Genomic DNA, 17,893 nt, shown 5'->3' with positions numbered 1-17,893 from the left:
TATTTTAGGGTTTGGAGTCCTTTTTTTACTGATATTTGGTGTTTTGGATTTGACATGCTCTGTACTATGACATTGGGCATCGGCCTTGGCAGACGACGTTGCTGGCATTTCATCGTCTCGACCATGACTAGTGGCAGCAGCTTCAGCACGAGGTGGAAGTGGATCTTGATCTTTCCCTAATTTTGGAACCTCAACATTTTTGTTCTCCATATTTTAATAGGCACAACTAAAAGGCACCTCAGGTAAACAATGGAGATGGATGGATACTAGTATACTTATGGATGGACTGCCAAGAGCCGACACAGAGGTAGCTACAGCCGTGGACTAACGTACTGTGTCTGCTGCTAATATAGACTGGATGATTGATAATGAGATGAAATCAATATATATATGTATGTATATATAATATCACTAGTACTGCAGCCGGACAGGTAGATAATATATTTATTAGGTAATGATGACTGATGACGGACCTGCTGGACACTGTCAGCTCAGCAGCACCGCAGACTGCTACAGTAAGCTACTATACTATAGTAGTATGTACAAAGAAGAAAAAAAAAAAAAACACGGGTAGGTGGTATACAATTATGGATGGACTGCCGAGTGCCGACACAGAGGTAGCTACAGCCGTGGACTAACGTACTGTGTCTGCTGCTAATATAGACTGGATGATTGATAATGAGATGAAATCAATATATATATGTATGTATATATAATATCACTAGTACTGCAGCCGGACAGGTAGATAATATATTTATTAGGTAATGATGACTGATGACGGACCTGCTGGACACTGTCAGCTCAGCAGCACCGCAGACTGCTACAGTAAGCTACTATACTATAGTAGTATGTACAAAGAAGAAAGAAAAAAAAAAAACCACGGGTAGGTGGTATACAATTATGGATGGACTGCTGAGTGCCGACACAGAGGTAGCTACAGCCGTGGACTAACGTACTGTGTCTGCTGCTAATATAGACTGGATGATTGATAATGAGATGAAATCAATATATATATATGTATGTATATATAATATCACTAGTACTGCAGCCGGACAGGTAGATAATATATTTATTAGGTAATGATGACTGATGACGGACCTGCTGGACACTGTCAGCTCAGCAGCACCGCAGACTGCTACAGTAAGCTACTATACTATAGTAGTATGTACAAAGAAGAAAGAAAAAAAAAACCACGGGTAGGTGGTATACAATTATGGATGGACTGCTGAGTGCCGACACAGAGGTAGCTACAGCCGTGGACTAACGTACTGTGTCTGCTGCTAATATAGACTGGATGATTGATAATGAGATGAAATCAATATATATATGTATGTATATATAATATCACTAGTACTGCAGCCGGACAGGTAGATAATATATTTATTAGGTAATGATGACTGATGACGGACCTGCTGGACACTGTCAGCTCAGCAGCACCGCAGACTGCTACAGTAAGCTACTATACTCTATAGTAGTATGTACAAAGAAGAAAGAAAAAAAAAAACCACGGGTAGGTGGTATACAATTATGGATGGACTGCCGAGTGCTGACACAGAGGTAGCTACAGCCGTGGACTAACGTACTGTGTCTGCTGCTAATATAGACTGGATGATTGATAATGAGATGAAATCAATATATATATGTATGTATATATAATATCACTAGTACTGCAGCCGGACAGGTAGATAATATATTTATTAGGTAATGATGACTGATGACGGACCTGCTGGACACTGTCAGCTCAACAGCACCGCAGACTGCTACAGTAAGCTACTATACTATAGTAGTATGTACAAAGAAGAAAGAAAAGAAAAAAACCATGGGTAGGTGGTATACAATTATGGATGGACTGCTGAGTGCCGACACAGAGGTAGCTACAGCCGTGGACTAACGTACTGTGTCTGCTGCTAATATAGACTGGATGATTGATAATGAGATGAAATCAATATATATATGTATGTATATATAATATCACTAGTACTGCAGCCGGACAGGTAGATAATATATTTATTAGGTAATGATGACTGATGACGGACCTGCTGGACACTGTCAGCTCAGCAGCACCGCAGACTGCTACAGTAAGCTACTATACTCTATAGTAGTATGTACAAAGAAGAAAGAAAAAAAAAAAACCACGGGTAGGTGGTATACAATTATGGATGGACTGCCGAGTGCCGACACAGAGGTAGCTACAGCCGTGGACTAACGTACTGTGTCTGCTGCTAATATAGAGTCTAGACTGGATGATAAATTATTGATAATGAGATGAAATCAATATAATATCACTAGTACTGCAGCCGGACAGGTACTATATATATTTATTATGTAATGACTGATCACGGACCTGCTGGACACTGTCAGGTCAGCACAGCACCGCAGACTGCTACAGTAAGCTACTATAGTAGTATGTATAAAGAAGAATGAAAACAAAAAAAACCACGGGTAGGTGGTATACAATATTATATATATATATATATTATATATAATTATATATATATATATATATATATATATATTAAACTGGTGGTGATTGATTATTAAACTGGTGGTCACTTCAGGACAGGTCACGTTGCAACTTGCAACTAGTACTCCGAGGCCTAAGCAGACAATCACAAAATATATTATTATACTGGTGGTCAGTGTGGTCACAACAATGGCAGTGTGGCACTGACTCTGGCAGCAAAAGTGTGCACTGTACGTTATATGTACTCCTGAGTCCTGCTCTCAGACTCTAACTGCTCCCCACTGTCAGTGTCTCCCCCACAAGTCAGATAATACACTTACAGTCACACTATCTAATCCAGTGGTTCTCAAACTCGGTCCTCAGGAGTCAGGACCCCACACAGTGCATGCTTTGCAGGTAACCCAGCAAGTGCACAGGTGTATTCATTATTCACTGACACATTTTAAAAGGTCCACAGGTGGAGCAAATGATTTCACTTGTGATTCTGTGAGGAGACCTGCAAAACATGCACTGTGTGGGGTCCTGAGGACCGAGTTTGAGAACCTGTGATCTAATCTATAAATATCACTTCAGCAAGTAGTATAGTAGTATACAGTAGTACTCCTCCTAATAATGCTCCCCGAAAATACTGTGTCTCTCTCTTCTCTAAACGGAGAGGACGCCAGCCACGTCCTCTCCCTATGACTCTCAATGCACGTGTGAAAATGGCGGCGACGCGCGGCTCCTTATATAGAATCCGAGTCTCGCGATAGAATCCGAGCCTCGCGAGAATCCGACAGCGTGATGATGACGTTCGGGCGCGCTCGGGTTAGCCGAGCAAGGCGGGAAGATCCGAGCCTGCTCGGACCCGTGTAAAAAACCTGAAGTTCGGGCGGGTTCGGATTCAGAGGAACCGAACCCGCTCATCTCTACAAATGATGTCAGTATGTCAAATACTACACATAAGACCTATACAGGTCAAAAAACTACAGTTTCTGCCTACAAATGTATCCTATACAGAAACCTAGGGCGATCCGGCACCGGATGGACTAATCAGGAAAAATGCTAGCATTAGAGAAGAGAAAACCAAATTTGGACAATAGGTTACCCTAAGAAAATAGGGGAGAAAAGGGGCAAAAAATTAGCCCTTTCAATATTGTATGAAATATACGTGTAGATGTTAATTTAGTCCTAGTTGGTGGTGCACCCAGAGCCAGAAAGTATGCGAACTTTAATACAATGGGGAGAGAAAAGAAGGCTCTTGTGTGGGCGCACTCTTGTAGAAAAAAATAAATTTGATGAAATAATTAAGATGAAATATTTAAAACATAACTTTTATTGGCTTTTATTACAAAAAAGGTTGTTACCGGAGATCTATCCTTCAAAATGCAACATAGAAAGCATCTTGGTAAAATAAAATGTTCTGGTCTCTTATTGGTAAAGAGTGTGTGAAAGGGTGGTAGACATTAGTTGGTCATACCCCCATTCCCCTTGACCAGTACAGGCTTGCTGTATTGATGGAACCACAGGGTGGTCGAGACACAAAATTAATAGCTATGCTCTTATGGCTTATAGAAAATTAGAGAAATGATCAGAAGTCACTCCTCTGGGTATAGTACAGGAAAAAAGACGACATGCACCTATCTGAATTCAAGACAATGATAACGGTGGAGGCAGGTATGGCACCTCAAGTAGATGGTGCCCGTGACCGATAGGTCTGGAGGTTATTGGATAGAAAAAAGTGGTGATACTGCTGTTGGTGTTACTGCCACATAAGTGAGGAAAATCCTACTCTACAACACCAGGTATTCACAGGTGGTCTCCCTTCCTGGTACTGACCTGGCCCAACGCTGTTTAGCTTCCAAGATCAGACGAGATCGGGCGCTGGCAGCGTGGTATGGTAGTAGAGAATTTTGTGTGAACACCAATGAGAGTGCACCTATATATGAATAATGAAAATTAGGACTGACAGAGAAGAAATAGATAGAAGATCGTGTAAATAGGTGGATCTGCTTTTCACGTTAGACCCGATCCGAAATTCCCACTCACGTGGTGCAGTGTACCGGGAATCGTGAATGAGAGTCCACGAAAAAGTGGTGATCTATCGAAGATTGGACTTGTGAGAATTGATACTCGAATTCTCAGACAGAGAAATCCCTGACTGCTGGTATATTATGATTGTCCAAACAGATAGTATATAAGAAGAAATGCTGGTGAAACCAGGTGAATATGTGGTCACTCAGGTAACTCAGGTAATGTGTTACTGCCACATAAGTGAGGTGTCAAATTCACCAAAACTGCACAAACATATATCTGTTGACCAAATGTATCATAGGATATTTGCCTTGCAACCCCAGATAGGATATAGAATGCTATAATAGGTATATGTTAATTCTATGCATGCATCAATTGCTGTGAGGAGGCAGGAATAGAAATAGATGGAAACCAACACATTCATAAATATAACAGATATATTAGTCATATGTGTGAACTGGTAACGCTTTAAAATATAAGCTGATTTCCAATAGTATGCTAGATGCTAGATAAATGCTAATGCAGACCTCTGATCAATCACCCCTATGCTGTACACTCAATGCAAGATAATTTAAGACAGTGCTGCTGAGAATTGCAATAGGAGTTGCTATCCGTGGCATGCAGCCACTGGATAGTGGGGCTTACGGTTTCACCAGAGATATGAGGAAGCCAAGAGAGCAAGAAAGGTAAATATGGCTAAATGCCAAGATGCGGTAGTGTCGACGAGACCCCTGTGCCTGGATGCGGAAGACGCGTTTCGCCCTGGGGCTTGTTCACTTCCGGGTTCCGTGCTGTCCAGTGTGGGGAGAGGGCTTTTATGTCCGCCCCTGTTAGAGCTTGGCCAATCCGGAGATGTCGTCTGGTGGGTGTGATCTCCCCATGTGTGTAGTTGCTAGGAGACCGCAGTAATGAAGACGTCAGATCGGGAGGCGGAAGATGCGTCACCCATCGCGAGATCGCGGACGCCATCTTGGATATGGGAAAAATACCCTTACAATTAGGATTTGTGTGGGCGGTTGCTAAGAGACTACAATAGCGAAGCTAAGACGTCAGATCGGGAGGCGGGAGATGCATCACCCATCGCGAGATTGCGGACGTCATCATGGATATGGGAGGAATACCATTGAGATCAAGATTAGTGTGGACGGTTGCTAAGAGACTACCATAGCGGAGCTGAGACGTCATAACCGGAGGGCTGAAAACATTTGGTGATAGTAGATCGCTATTTTAGATGTGGGAAATAATAGGCCGTAAATAGGTGGCAAATGCCCTTCTTACATAGCTTCACTGTAAAAATGCTAATCTTACAGATTGATAATGACAGGCGATATGATTAAAAGAAAAGTACAAGAGAAATGAGAAAAGGGGGATGAAAGATTATAATGCATTAAAATAAATTAAATGAATAAAATACATGTGAATAAATATACATAATGATGATGTAAATAATGATAAAACTGCAGGATTCAAGGGGGTATGTGGAATAAGGAATAGGCTGGATAGGCCTAGTGGAAATTAGTGAGGGATAAGCTATGCGTGCCTCGAGCAATGGTGAGTGGAAGGTGAATGCAGGAGTAGAGGGGTCAAGGGATAGCTATTATGGTACCTGAGGAAATAAATGTAGGTGTATGTGGGGAAACCAATAAATGTGTGCAGTGAAGAAACCACATGATAGGGGAATAATTGAAAACGGGGATTAGTTGTGGGTGCATTGGTGTGCAGTGACCACGGGCAAAAACAAAAATGATTTATTTTGAATTTACAAAGATTTAAGGGAGGTGAGGGGTAGGTATACCTGATTGGTTGTTGATGGGGGGAGGCCGGGGGTTTGTGAGGTGAATGTTGGCTGGTGGTGGAGAATTAAAACTAGGGGTGAGGAGGAATGATGGGTTGTGAAGAGATGTGACATGGTGTCGGAATGTGATGTAGATAAAAAGTAAAAATGTGCATATAATATACATGCAATTGAAGGTGTGTGTGTATGAATCACCTGTAAGAAAATACTGGATAAAATTATTAATAAAGATTCTAAGATGTATATGGTAGTTGAGAGGCTGATGAAATATTATTTACAGGAAAACTCCGTAGTTAATGGTTTCATTCAGACCGAAGGGTTTCAGGCTGTTCAAGCGGAAGATCCATTCACTTTCCTTTTTGTATAATTCTTTGGTTATGTCTCCTCCCCGTATTCCGAGATGTACTCGATCTAAACAGAAGGTCTTGAACCCTTTGATGGATCCTTTATGAACAGAGTTGAAATGTCTCGCTACCGATGTGAGTTGTTTCATTCTGTTAAGATCTCTGGAGGCATTGCGGATGTTACCAAGGTGTTCTAAGATTCTTTCTTTCCATTTACGTGTAGTCATGCCTACATACTTGAGATTACACTCACACATTATGCAATATATCACCGCCTGCGTATTACAGTTAAAGAAGTGTTGTAGCTTGACCGACTGGTCAAACCTGTCGATGACCGTATTGGTTTGCAAGATTTGAGGGCATGATTTGCAATGGCCGCAGGGGAAAGAACCTGTGATAGAAGGTTTTTTGGTATTTGAGGAGATCAAATGGCTGTGCACTAGATGGTCTCTCATATTTTTTGATCTGCGCCAGCTCATTTGCAGTGGGGAGTCAAAGAGGGGTGCCAAATCTGGATCCAATTGTAAAATAGGGAGATGTCTGGTTATTGCTCCCTTCAACTTCCTCCATTCAGGGCAGAAAGTTCCAATAAAGCGGACAGTGTCTTCCTGCTCCGTACTCTTATTTTTCTTACCAAAAATCAGACTCTCTCTTTTGGTTACTGCTATAGCATTATATGCCCGCTTGAGTGAGCGTCTGCTGTAGCCTCTATCCAGGAGGCGGTTAGTTAGTTCCAAGCTTTTGGCCTTGAAGGTAGAGTCTTCTGAGCAGTTGCGTCTCAGGCGTAAGTATTCCCCTTTGGGGATGTTTTCCACGGTAGGCGGAAAATGGGAGCTTGTTTGGTGAAGGAGACTGTTAGTAGCAGTCTCCTTCCGGAATAATTCCGTTTCTAGAAATCCTGCATTGGATTTGTAGATACTGAGGTCTAAGAATGGTACTCTTGTTGGGCTGATGAAGTGTGTCAGAGTAATATTGAGTTCATTGTGATTAAGAATCTGAATGAACTCCAAGAGTAAGCTCTTATTGCCATTCCAAATCAGGAAGACATCATCGATGTATCTTAGCCACAGTATTATATGTGTGGTGTATTTTTCATTGCAGATGTTGAACACGTGGAAATGCTCCCACCACCCCAAAAAGAGATTTGCATATGTAGGTGCACATGCTGCCCCCATAGCAGTTCCCCTGATTTGTAAGAAAAACTGGTCTTGAAACACAAAATAGTTTTTGGAGAGGACAAAGGTGAGTAACTGTAAAAGAAAATCAGAAAAATCATTGGACCCAGTTTGGTCCAAAAAGAATTTGGTTGCAGACAAACCTTGTTGATGATTGATGCTAGAATAAAGTGCCTCAACATCCAAGGTTGCTAGGAGGAAGTCGTCCTCAAAGTGGATGTTGTGAATTTTTCGCAATAAGTCAGCAGTGTCTTGTAGATAGGATGGTAAGTCAAGGACGAAGTCACGTAGATGTAAATCTAAAAAGCGACTCGGCTGCTCCAGCAGTCCTCCATTACCCGACATTATCGGTCTGCCAGGTGGCACCTGGATGTCTTTATGAATCTTCGGAAGAAGATAGAAAGTTGGAGTTCTCGGGTTTTGGACAGTCAGATATGCTGCTTCTTGTTTGGTAATGGTTCCCTGTGTAGCAGCCTCTTGTATTAAAGAGGTATAGGCTTTTTGGAACCTTTTGGTGGGATCGTTGAGAAGTTTCTGATAGCAAAGGGGGTTAAACAGTTGTCTATGTGCTTCCGTGATATACATTTCTAACGGCCATAGCACAATGTTACCACCCTTGTCCGAAGGTTTGATAATTACGTCTCTCCATGTTTCCATCTCACGTAATGCTTTCCTTTCTTGAAAGTTGAGATTTCTAGTTGGATATTGATGGGAAGTTTTGATTCGGACGTAAATATCGTCAAATTCTTTCGACACCCTGTTAAGAAAAACCCTAATTTCCGGGCTGGTATTATCGGGTGGGAAAAATGAAGACTTGGGTTTACATTTAGCTCGGCAGGGAGTGCTATCTTGTATGTTCGATTCCACTAGTAGGTCCTCCAGGATTTGGACTGTTTGGAGCTCTTCAGGGGATAAGTCTGTGATGTTATCACTATCTCGTCTTGCATGGTGTTTTGCAAAGAACTTTTTTAGAAGGAGTTTTCTGCCAAATAATCTGAGATCTTTCTCCCAGCAGAATCTGTTAAATGATCTCGAGGGTGAGAAAGAGAGGCCTTTGGCTAACACATCCATATGTGAGGATGAGAGGGGTCTACCCGATAGGTTTATGACCTGTAGGGAGGATGAGGAAGGGTGAGTTATCTTAACGTCTTCCTCTGTCTGGCCGGATACCTGGCGGTCCTTGATAGGTCCCAGTCGGGGTTGCGTCTGTCGCCTCTTCTTTCCCCCCCGCCGGGTTTTCCTTGATTTTTGTCCCGGCCTCTTTGTTTCGAACCCTGGCCTAAAAAATGTGGGGAAAATTCTCCTTCTCTCTGATTGAGTCTGGCGTTGTCTGAAGTCTCACTAGACGAATCTCCACTATTTGAAGATTCAAATTCTGAGAAAGTCGAGTCGTCCCTCTGTCTTCGATTCCTGCTCTGGGGTATGGAATTCCACCTAAAAATGTCCCCACGTGAGAAATCTCGTTTGTCCCTGATAAATTTGTTCCGCTTCCGATCTGCTATTGTTTGTTCATATAACTTGAGTTCTTTTTGATGTTTCTCAAAAGCTGTCTGAAAAGACAAATCTTTTTCCCAAGTTTCTAGGTTATGACCCAATTCCTCTATTTCTTTTTCCACTTGGTCTATGAGTAGTGTGTCATGTTTGACCAAGAGATGTAATAGTTCTTGGGAACACTTCAAGAGTGCTGTCTCCCACTCAGTCTTCAAGTTCTCCGTAGCCAATGGAAAAGAGGGGAATATTTTGGGTCTCAACCCCCGGGGCACGATCTTGTGTTTAATATAATTCTGTAGTGTGGTAATGTCCCACGATAGGCGAGTCCTTTTCTGTAAGCTTTTTTGTAATCTAGAAAAAGTGGTTTTCCAGTCTGAATCAGTGGGGGATTCTTCGAAGTTTTCTGAGAAGAAATCCCCAAAAGTCTCCGGATTTTGTCGTTTTGTTAGCTCCGCTTTTAATGAAAAAGTGGTCATAATCAAGACTGCTTCAAAAGATTAAGTAAAAATGTTACTGCTAAAATGAACAGATCCGGTAAGGAAAACGTTATCATATAATGAGATAAAGAAGACCGTGCCAAGGATCAGAGACTGTTTATGCAACAGTAGAGAATACTATACAGAAACCTAGGGCGATCCGGCACCGGATGGACTAATCAGGAAAAATGCTAGCATTAGAGAAGAGAAAACCAAATTTGGACAATAGGTTACCCTAAGAAAATAGGGGAGAAAAGGGGCAAAAAATTAGCCCTTTCAATATTGTATGAAATATACGTGTAGATGTTAATTTAGTCCTAGTTGGTGGTGCACCCAGAGCCAGAAAGTATGCGAACTTTAATACAATGGGGAGAGAAAAGAAGGCTCTTGTGTGGGCGCACTCTTGTAGATAAAAATAAATTTGATGAAATAATTAAGATGAAATATTTAAAACATAACTTTTATTGGCTTTTATTACAAAAAAGGTTGTTACCGGAGATCTATCCTTCAAAATGCAACATAGAAAGCATCTTGGTAAAATAAAATGTTCTGGTCTCTTATTGGTAAAGAGTGTGTGAAAGGGTGGTAGACATTAGTTGGTCATACCCCCATTCCCCTTGACCAGTACAGGCTTGCTGTATTGATGGAACCACAGGGTGGTCGAGACACAAAATTAATAGCTATGCTCTTATGGCTTATAGAAAATTAGAGAAATGATCAGAAGTCACTCCTCTGGGTATAGTACAGGAAAAAAGACGACATGCACCTATCTGAATTCAAGACAATGATAACGGTGGAGGCAGGTATGGCACCTCAAGTAGATGGTGCCCGTGACCGATAGGTCTGGAGGTTATTGGATAGAAAAAAGTGGTGATACTGCTGTTGGTGTTACTGCCACATAAGTGAGGAAAATCCTACTCTACAACACCAGGTATTCACAGGTGGTCTCCCTTCCTGGTACTGACCTGGCCCAACGCTGTTTAGCTTCCAAGATCAGACGAGATCGGGCGCTGGCAGCGTGGTATGGTAGTAGAGAATTTTGTGTGAACACCAATGAGAGTGCGCCTATATATGAATAATGAAAATTAGGACTGACAGAGAAGAAATAGATAGAAGATCGTGTAAATAGGTGGATCTGCTTTTCACGTTAGACCCGATCCGAAATTCCCACTCACGTGGTGCAGTGTACCGGGAATCGTGAATGAGAGTCCACGAAAAAGTGGTGATCTATCGAAGATTGGACTTGTGAGAATTGATACTCGAATTCTCAGACAGAGAAATCCCTGACTGCTGGTATATTATGATTGTCCAAACAGATAGTATATAAGAAGAAATGCTGGTGAAACCAGGTGAATATGTGGTCACTCAGGTAACTCAGGTAATGTGTTACTGCCACATAAGTGAGGTGTCAAATTCACCAAAACTGCACAAACATATATCTGTTGACCAAATGTATCATAGGATATTTGCCTTGCAACCCCAGATAGGATATAGAATGCTATAATAGGTATATGTTAATTCTATGCATGCATCAATTGCTGTGAGGAGGCAGGAATAGAAATAGATGGAAACCAACACATTCATAAATATAACAGATATATTAGTCATATGTGTGAACTGGTAACGCTTTAAAATATAAGCTGATTTCCAATAGTATGCTAGATGCTAGATAAATGCTAATGCAGACCTCTGATCAATCACCCCTATGCTGTACACTCAATGCAAGATAATTTAAGACAGTGCTGCTGAGAATTGCAATAGGAGTTGCTATCCGTGGCATGCAGCCACTGGATAGTGGGGCTTACGGTTTCACCAGAGATATGAGGAAGCCAAGAGAGCAAGAAAGGTAAATATGGCTAAATGCTATCAGAAACTTCTCAACGATCCCACCAAAAGGTTCCAAAAAGCCTATACCTCTTTAATACAAGAGGCTGCTACACAGGGAACCATTACCAAACAAGAAGCAGCATATCTGACTGTCCAAAACCCGAGAACTCCAACTTTCTATCTTCTTCCGAAGATTCATAAAGACATCCAGGTGCCACCTGGCAGACCGATAATGTCGGGTAATGGAGGACTGCTGGAGCAGCCGAGTTGCTTTTTAGATTTACATCTACGTGACTTCGTCCTTGACTTACCATCCTATCTACAAGACACTGCTGACTTATTGCGAAAAATTCACAACATCCACTTTGAGGACGACTTCCTCCTAGCAACCTTGGATGTTGAGGCACTTTATTCTAGCATCAATCATCAACAAGGTTTGTCTGCAACCAAATTCTTTTTGGACCAAACTGGGTCCAATGATTTTTCTGATTTTCTTTTACAGTTACTCACCTTTGTCCTCTCCAAAAACTATTTTGTGTTTCAAGACCAGTTTTTCTTACAAATCAGGGGAACTGCTATGGGGGCAGCATGTGCACCTACATATGCAAATCTCTTTTTGGGGTGGTGGGAGCATTTCCACGTGTTCAACATCTGCAATGAAAAATACACCACACATATAATACTGTGGCTAAGATACATCGATGATGTCTTCCTGATTTGGAATGGCAATAAGAGCTTACTCTTGGAGTTCATTCAGATTCTTAATCACAATGAACTCAATATTACTCTGACACACTTCATCAGCCCAACAAGAGTACCATTCTTAGACCTCAGTATCTACAAATCCAATGCAGGATTTCTAGAAACGGAATTATTCCGGAAGGAGACTGCTACTAACAGTCTCCTTCACCAAACAAGCTCCCATTTTCCGCCTACCGTGGAAAACATCCCCAAAGGGGAATACTTACGCCTGAGACGCAACTGCTCAGAAGACTCTACCTTCAAGGCCAAAAGCTTGGAACTAACTAACCGCCTCCTGGATAGAGGCTACAGCAGACGCTCACTCAAGCGGGCATATAATGCTATAGCAGTAACCAAAAGAGAGAGTCTGATTTTTGGTAAGAAAAATAAGAGTACGGAGCAGGAAGACACTGTCCGCTTTATTGGAACTTTCTGCCCTGAATGGAGGAAGTTGAAGGGAGCAATAACCAGACATCTCCCTATTTTACAATTGGATCCAGATTTGGCACCCCTCTTTGACTCCCCACTGCAAATGAGCTGGCGCAGATCAAAAAATATGAGAGACCATCTAGTGCACAGCCATTTGATCTCCTCAAATACCAAAAAACCTTCTATCACAGGTTCTTTCCCCTGCGGCCATTGCAAATCATGCCCTCAAATCTTGCAAACCAATACGGTCATCGACAGGTTTGACCAGTCGGTCAAGCTACAACACTTCTTTAACTGTAATACGCAGGCGGTGATATATTGCATAATGTGTGAGTGTAATCTCAAGTATGTAGGCATGACTACACGTAAATGGAAAGAAAGAATCTTAGAACACCTTGGTAACATCCGCAATGCCTCCAGAGATCTTAACAGAATGAAACAACTCACATCGGTAGCGAGACATTTCAACTCTGTTCATAAAGGATCCATCAAAGGGTTCAAGACCTTCTGTTTAGATCGAGTACATCTCGGAATACGGGGAGGAGACATAACCAAAGAATTATACAAAAAGGAAAGTGAATGGATCTTCCGCTTGAACAGCCTGAAACCCTTCGGTCTGAATGAAACCATTAACTACGGAGTTTTCCTGTAAATAATATTTCATCAGCCTCTCAACTACCATATACATCTTAGAATCTTTATTAATAATTTTATCCAGTATTTTCTTACAGGTGATTCATACACACACACCTTCAATTGCATGTATATTATATGCACATTTTTACTTTTTATCTACATCACATTCCGACACCATGTCACATCTCTTCACAACCCATCATTCCTCCTCACCCCTAGTTTTAATTCTCCACCACCAGCCAACATTCACCTCACAAACCCCCGGCCTCCCCCCATCAACAACCAATCAGGCATACCTACCCCTCACCTCCCTTAAATCTTTGTAAATTCAAAATAAATCATTTTTGTTTTTGCCCGTGGTCACTGCACACCAATGCACCCACAACTAATCCCCGTTTTCAATTATTCCCCTATCATGTGGTTTCTTCACTGCACACATTTATTGGTTTCCCCACATACACCTACATTTATTTCCTCAGGTACCATAATAGCTATCCCTTGACCCCTCTACTCCTGCATTCACCTTCCACTCACCATTGCTCGAGGCACGCATAGCTTATCCCTCACTAATTTCCACTAGGCCTATCCAGCCTATTCCTTATTCCACATACCCCCTTGAATCCAGCAGTTTTATCATTATTTACATCATCATTATGTATATTTATTCACATGTATTTTATTCATTTAATTTATTTTAATGCATTATAATCTTTCATCCCCCTTTTCTCATTTCTCTTGTACTTTTCTTTTAATCATATCGCCTGTCATTATCAATCTGTAAGATTAGCATTTTTACAGTGAAGCTATGTAAGAAGGGCATTTGCCACCTATTTACGGCCTATTATTTCCCACATCTAAAATAGCGATCTACTATCACCAAATGTTTTCAGCCCTCCGGTTATGACGTCTCAGCTCCGCTATGGTAGTCTCTTAGCAACCGTCCACACTAATCTTGATCTCAATGGTATTCCTCCCATATCCATGATGACGTCCGCAATCTCGCGATGGGTGATGCATCTCCCGCCTCCCGATCTGACGTCTTAGCTTCGCTATTGTAGTCTCTTAGCAACCGCCCACACAAATCCTAATTGTAAGGGTATTTTTCCCATATCCAAGATGGCGTCCGCGATCTCGCGATGGGTGACGCATCTTCCGCCTCCCGATCTGACGTCTTCATTACTGCGGTCTCCTAGCAACTACACACATGGGGAGATCACACCCACCAGACGACATCTCCGGATTGGCCAAGCTCTAACAGGGGCGGACATAAAAGCCCTCTCCCCACACTGGACAGCACGGAACCCGGAAGTGAACAAGCCCCAGGGCGAAACGCGTCTTCCGCATCCAGGCACAGGGGTCTCGTCGACACTACCGCATCTTGGCATTTAGCCATATTTACCTTTCTTGCTCTCTTGGCTTCCTCATATCTCTGGTGAAACCGTAAGCCCCACTATCCAGTGGCTGCATGCCACGGATAGCAACTCCTATTGCAATTCTCAGCAGCACTGTCTTAAATTATCTTGCATTGAGTGTACAGCATAGGGGTGATTGATCAGAGGTCTGCATTAGCATTTATCTAGCATCTAGCATACTATTGGAAATCAGCTTATATTTTAAAGCGTTACCAGTTCACACATATGACTAATATATCTGTTATATTTATGAATGTGTTGGTTTCCATCTATTTCTATTCCTGCCTCCTCACAGCAATTGATGCATGCATAGAATTAACATATACCTATTATAGCATTCTATATCCTATCTGGGGTTGCAAGGCAAATATCCTATGATACATTTGGTCAACAGATATATGTTTGTGCAGATTTGGTGAATTTGACACCTCACTTATGTGGCAGTAACACATTACCTGAGTTACCTGAGTGACCACATATTCACCTGGTTTCACCAGCATTTCTTCTTATATACTATCTGTTTGGACAATCATAATATACCAGCAGTCAGGGATTTCTCTGTCTGAGAATTCGAGTATCAATTCTCACAAGTCCAATCTTCGATAGATCACCACTTTTTCGTGGACTCTCATTCACGATTCCCGGTACACTGCACCACGTGAGTGGGAATTTCGGATCGGGTCTAACGTGAAAAGCAGATCCACCTATTTACACGATCTTCTATCTATTTCTTCTCTGTCAGTCCTAATTTTCATTATTCATATATAGGTGCACTCTCATTGGTGTTCACACAAAATTCTCTACTACCATACCACGCTGCCAGCGCCCGATCTCGTCTGATCTTGGAAGCTAAACAGCGTTGGGCCAGGTCAGTACCAGGAAGGGAGACCACCTGTGAATACCTGGTGTTGTAGAGTAGGATTTTCCTCACTTATGTGGCAGTAACACCAACAGCAGTATCACCACTTTTTTCTATCCAATAACCTCCAGACCTATCGGTCACGGGCACCATCTACTTGAGGTGCCATACCTGCCTCCACCGTTATCATTGTCTTGAATTCAGATAGGTGCATGTCGTCTTTTTTCCTGTACTATACCCAGAGGAGTGACTTCTGATCATTTCTCTAATTTTCTATAAGCCATAAGAGCATAGCTATTAATTTTGTGTCTCGACCACCCTGTGGTTCCATCAATACAGCAAGCCTGTACTGGTCAAGGGGAATGGGGGTATGACCAACTAATGTCTACCACCCTTTCACACACTCTTTACCAATAAGAGACCAGAACATTTTATTTTACCAAGATGCTTTCTATGTTGCAGTTTGAAGGATAGATCTCCGGTAACAACCTTTTTTGTAATAAAAGCCAATAAAAGTTATGTTTTAAATATTTCATCTTAATTATTTCATCAAATTTATTTTTTTCTACAAGAGTGCGCCCACACAAGAGCCTTCTTTTCTCTCCCCATTGTATTAAAGTTTACAAATGTATCCTTCCAGACAATTGCTAATAATTGAGCCGCAGTGCGCACATGCAGCTATTGAATTGCGATGGCGAGGAATTAGTCACAAACAGAGTGACAGGAACACTGGCATAGTTATAATGAGTGCAGCGTGTGTGGTGCACACGGCCCCCAGGGTCCAGGGGTACCCACACCGCACAACCTTCACCCGTTATTTTTAATACCGACTCTCCGGAGTCCCGCGGCGCCACGACAGTGCTGCAGAAATCACTGGTAAAATAGTGCAGCACCATTTTCTTGCTGATTCGCGCTTGCACAGTAGGGAAATCACTGGGAAAATGTCCGCAGCGCCATTTTCCCAGTGATTTGCACATGCGATGTAAACTCTGGGACATCGCCTAGGGACCATAGTGCCCAGAAATACAGAGCTGCCGGCTAGGGAGGAGTGGGCCCAGACAGAGCCTGCACATGCGCCTCCTTCTCTCTAGAAACGCCCCTGCCTGTTGATGTGTTAAATGCTTTTGTGTGACACAGAATACAATGCAGAAAAGTGAGTACATACAAAGCCTGCACAGAGTCTAATGTAGAAAATATAAAGGTCTAACGACAACACATGTGTGATGATTGAGATGTCTGTTATGCCAGACAACATAAGGCTTATTTAGTTAAAGCCCACCATAACACAGTAAAGTGCAGTATTAGTGAGTACATACATGTGCAAAGAATCCAATGCTTTCACATAGTACAGATTGTAATGCAGTAACAGTGAGTACATACAAAACCTACAAAGAATCCAAATGCAAGAAAATATAGAGGTTTAAATTCAACATATGTGTTTCATGTTGAGGTACCTGTTTTGCCACAAATCTTATGCCCTACAGACTCGGGGATTAGCCGCCGAGCTGCCCGACTGCTGATACGGCCGGAGGGCGACCCGGCGGCGAGGGGGAGGTGACGGGGGGAGTGAAGTTTCTTCACTCCCCCCGTCACCTGGCTCCATATGCGTGCATGCTAATATGGACGAGATTGTCCATATTGGCCTGCATGCATAAGCGTGCATAAGCAACGGGGCACCAACGATGAACGAGCGTGGGACCGCACTTCGTTCATCATTGGTGCCTACACACTGAACGATATGAACGAGTTCTCGTTCATTAATGAATGAGAATGTTCATATTGGCCCTCATTACGAGTTGATCGCTCGCTAGCTGCTTTTAGCAGCAGTGCAAAAGCTAAGCCGCCACCCTCTGGGAGTGTATCTGTAAGAGGGTGGCGGCGGTGCGTGTAGTGCCTGCTGCCGTGCAGGTGTAGGTTCACCACTTACCAGGCGCCGCACTCTCTCACCTTCAGGTACCGGAGCCTTCAACGGACCTGGAATTCTTCAGTCGGACCCGGACACGATGATTCCCTCTCGGAGCTGTCGGACGAACGAGCTGAGGAGAAAATAATCTACCTTAAGGGGGGGTATCAACCCTTCTTCCACCGGAAAAGGGGATACCCCAGGGGTGACGACGACCTTCACCGGTTGGGTGAAAGGTCATCACTGGCACAAAGCCTCAGCCACCCAGATTTCACACACTTGAACTCTCGCTCGTAGTGTGATGAAGGGGGTTCTCACGTCCGTGAGC

General features: G+C 42.6%; 3 non-coding genes across 3 annotated transcripts; 1 reads left to right on the top strand and 2 right to left on the bottom strand.

Annotated features, from left to right (window-relative positions):
- Positions 1 to 4,233: 4,233 nt before the first annotated feature.
- On the bottom strand, positions 4,234 to 4,352 carry LOC135054404 (5S ribosomal RNA). Its single transcript, XR_010243518.1, has one exon. It is a non-coding gene; the product is annotated as a 5S ribosomal RNA (ribosomal RNA).
- A 6,322-nt stretch (positions 4,353 to 10,674) lies between these two features.
- LOC135054393 (5S ribosomal RNA) lies at positions 10,675 to 10,793 on the bottom strand. The gene has a single exon (XR_010243517.1). It is a non-coding gene; the product is annotated as a 5S ribosomal RNA (ribosomal RNA).
- Positions 10,794 to 15,601: 4,808 nt separating this feature from the next.
- LOC135054380 (5S ribosomal RNA) lies at positions 15,602 to 15,720 on the top strand. Its single transcript, XR_010243515.1, has one exon. It is a non-coding gene; the product is annotated as a 5S ribosomal RNA (ribosomal RNA).
- The last annotated feature ends 2,173 nt before the right edge of the window (positions 15,721 to 17,893 follow it).

This window comes from Pseudophryne corroboree, chromosome 2 (genome assembly GCF_028390025.1).
Source record: "Pseudophryne corroboree isolate aPseCor3 chromosome 2, aPseCor3.hap2, whole genome shotgun sequence".
Classification (NCBI taxonomy): Eukaryota; Metazoa; Chordata; class Amphibia; order Anura; family Myobatrachidae; genus Pseudophryne; species Pseudophryne corroboree.
Note: the sequence above shows the minus strand (reverse complement) of the source record. Positions and strands in the feature narration are given on the sequence as shown.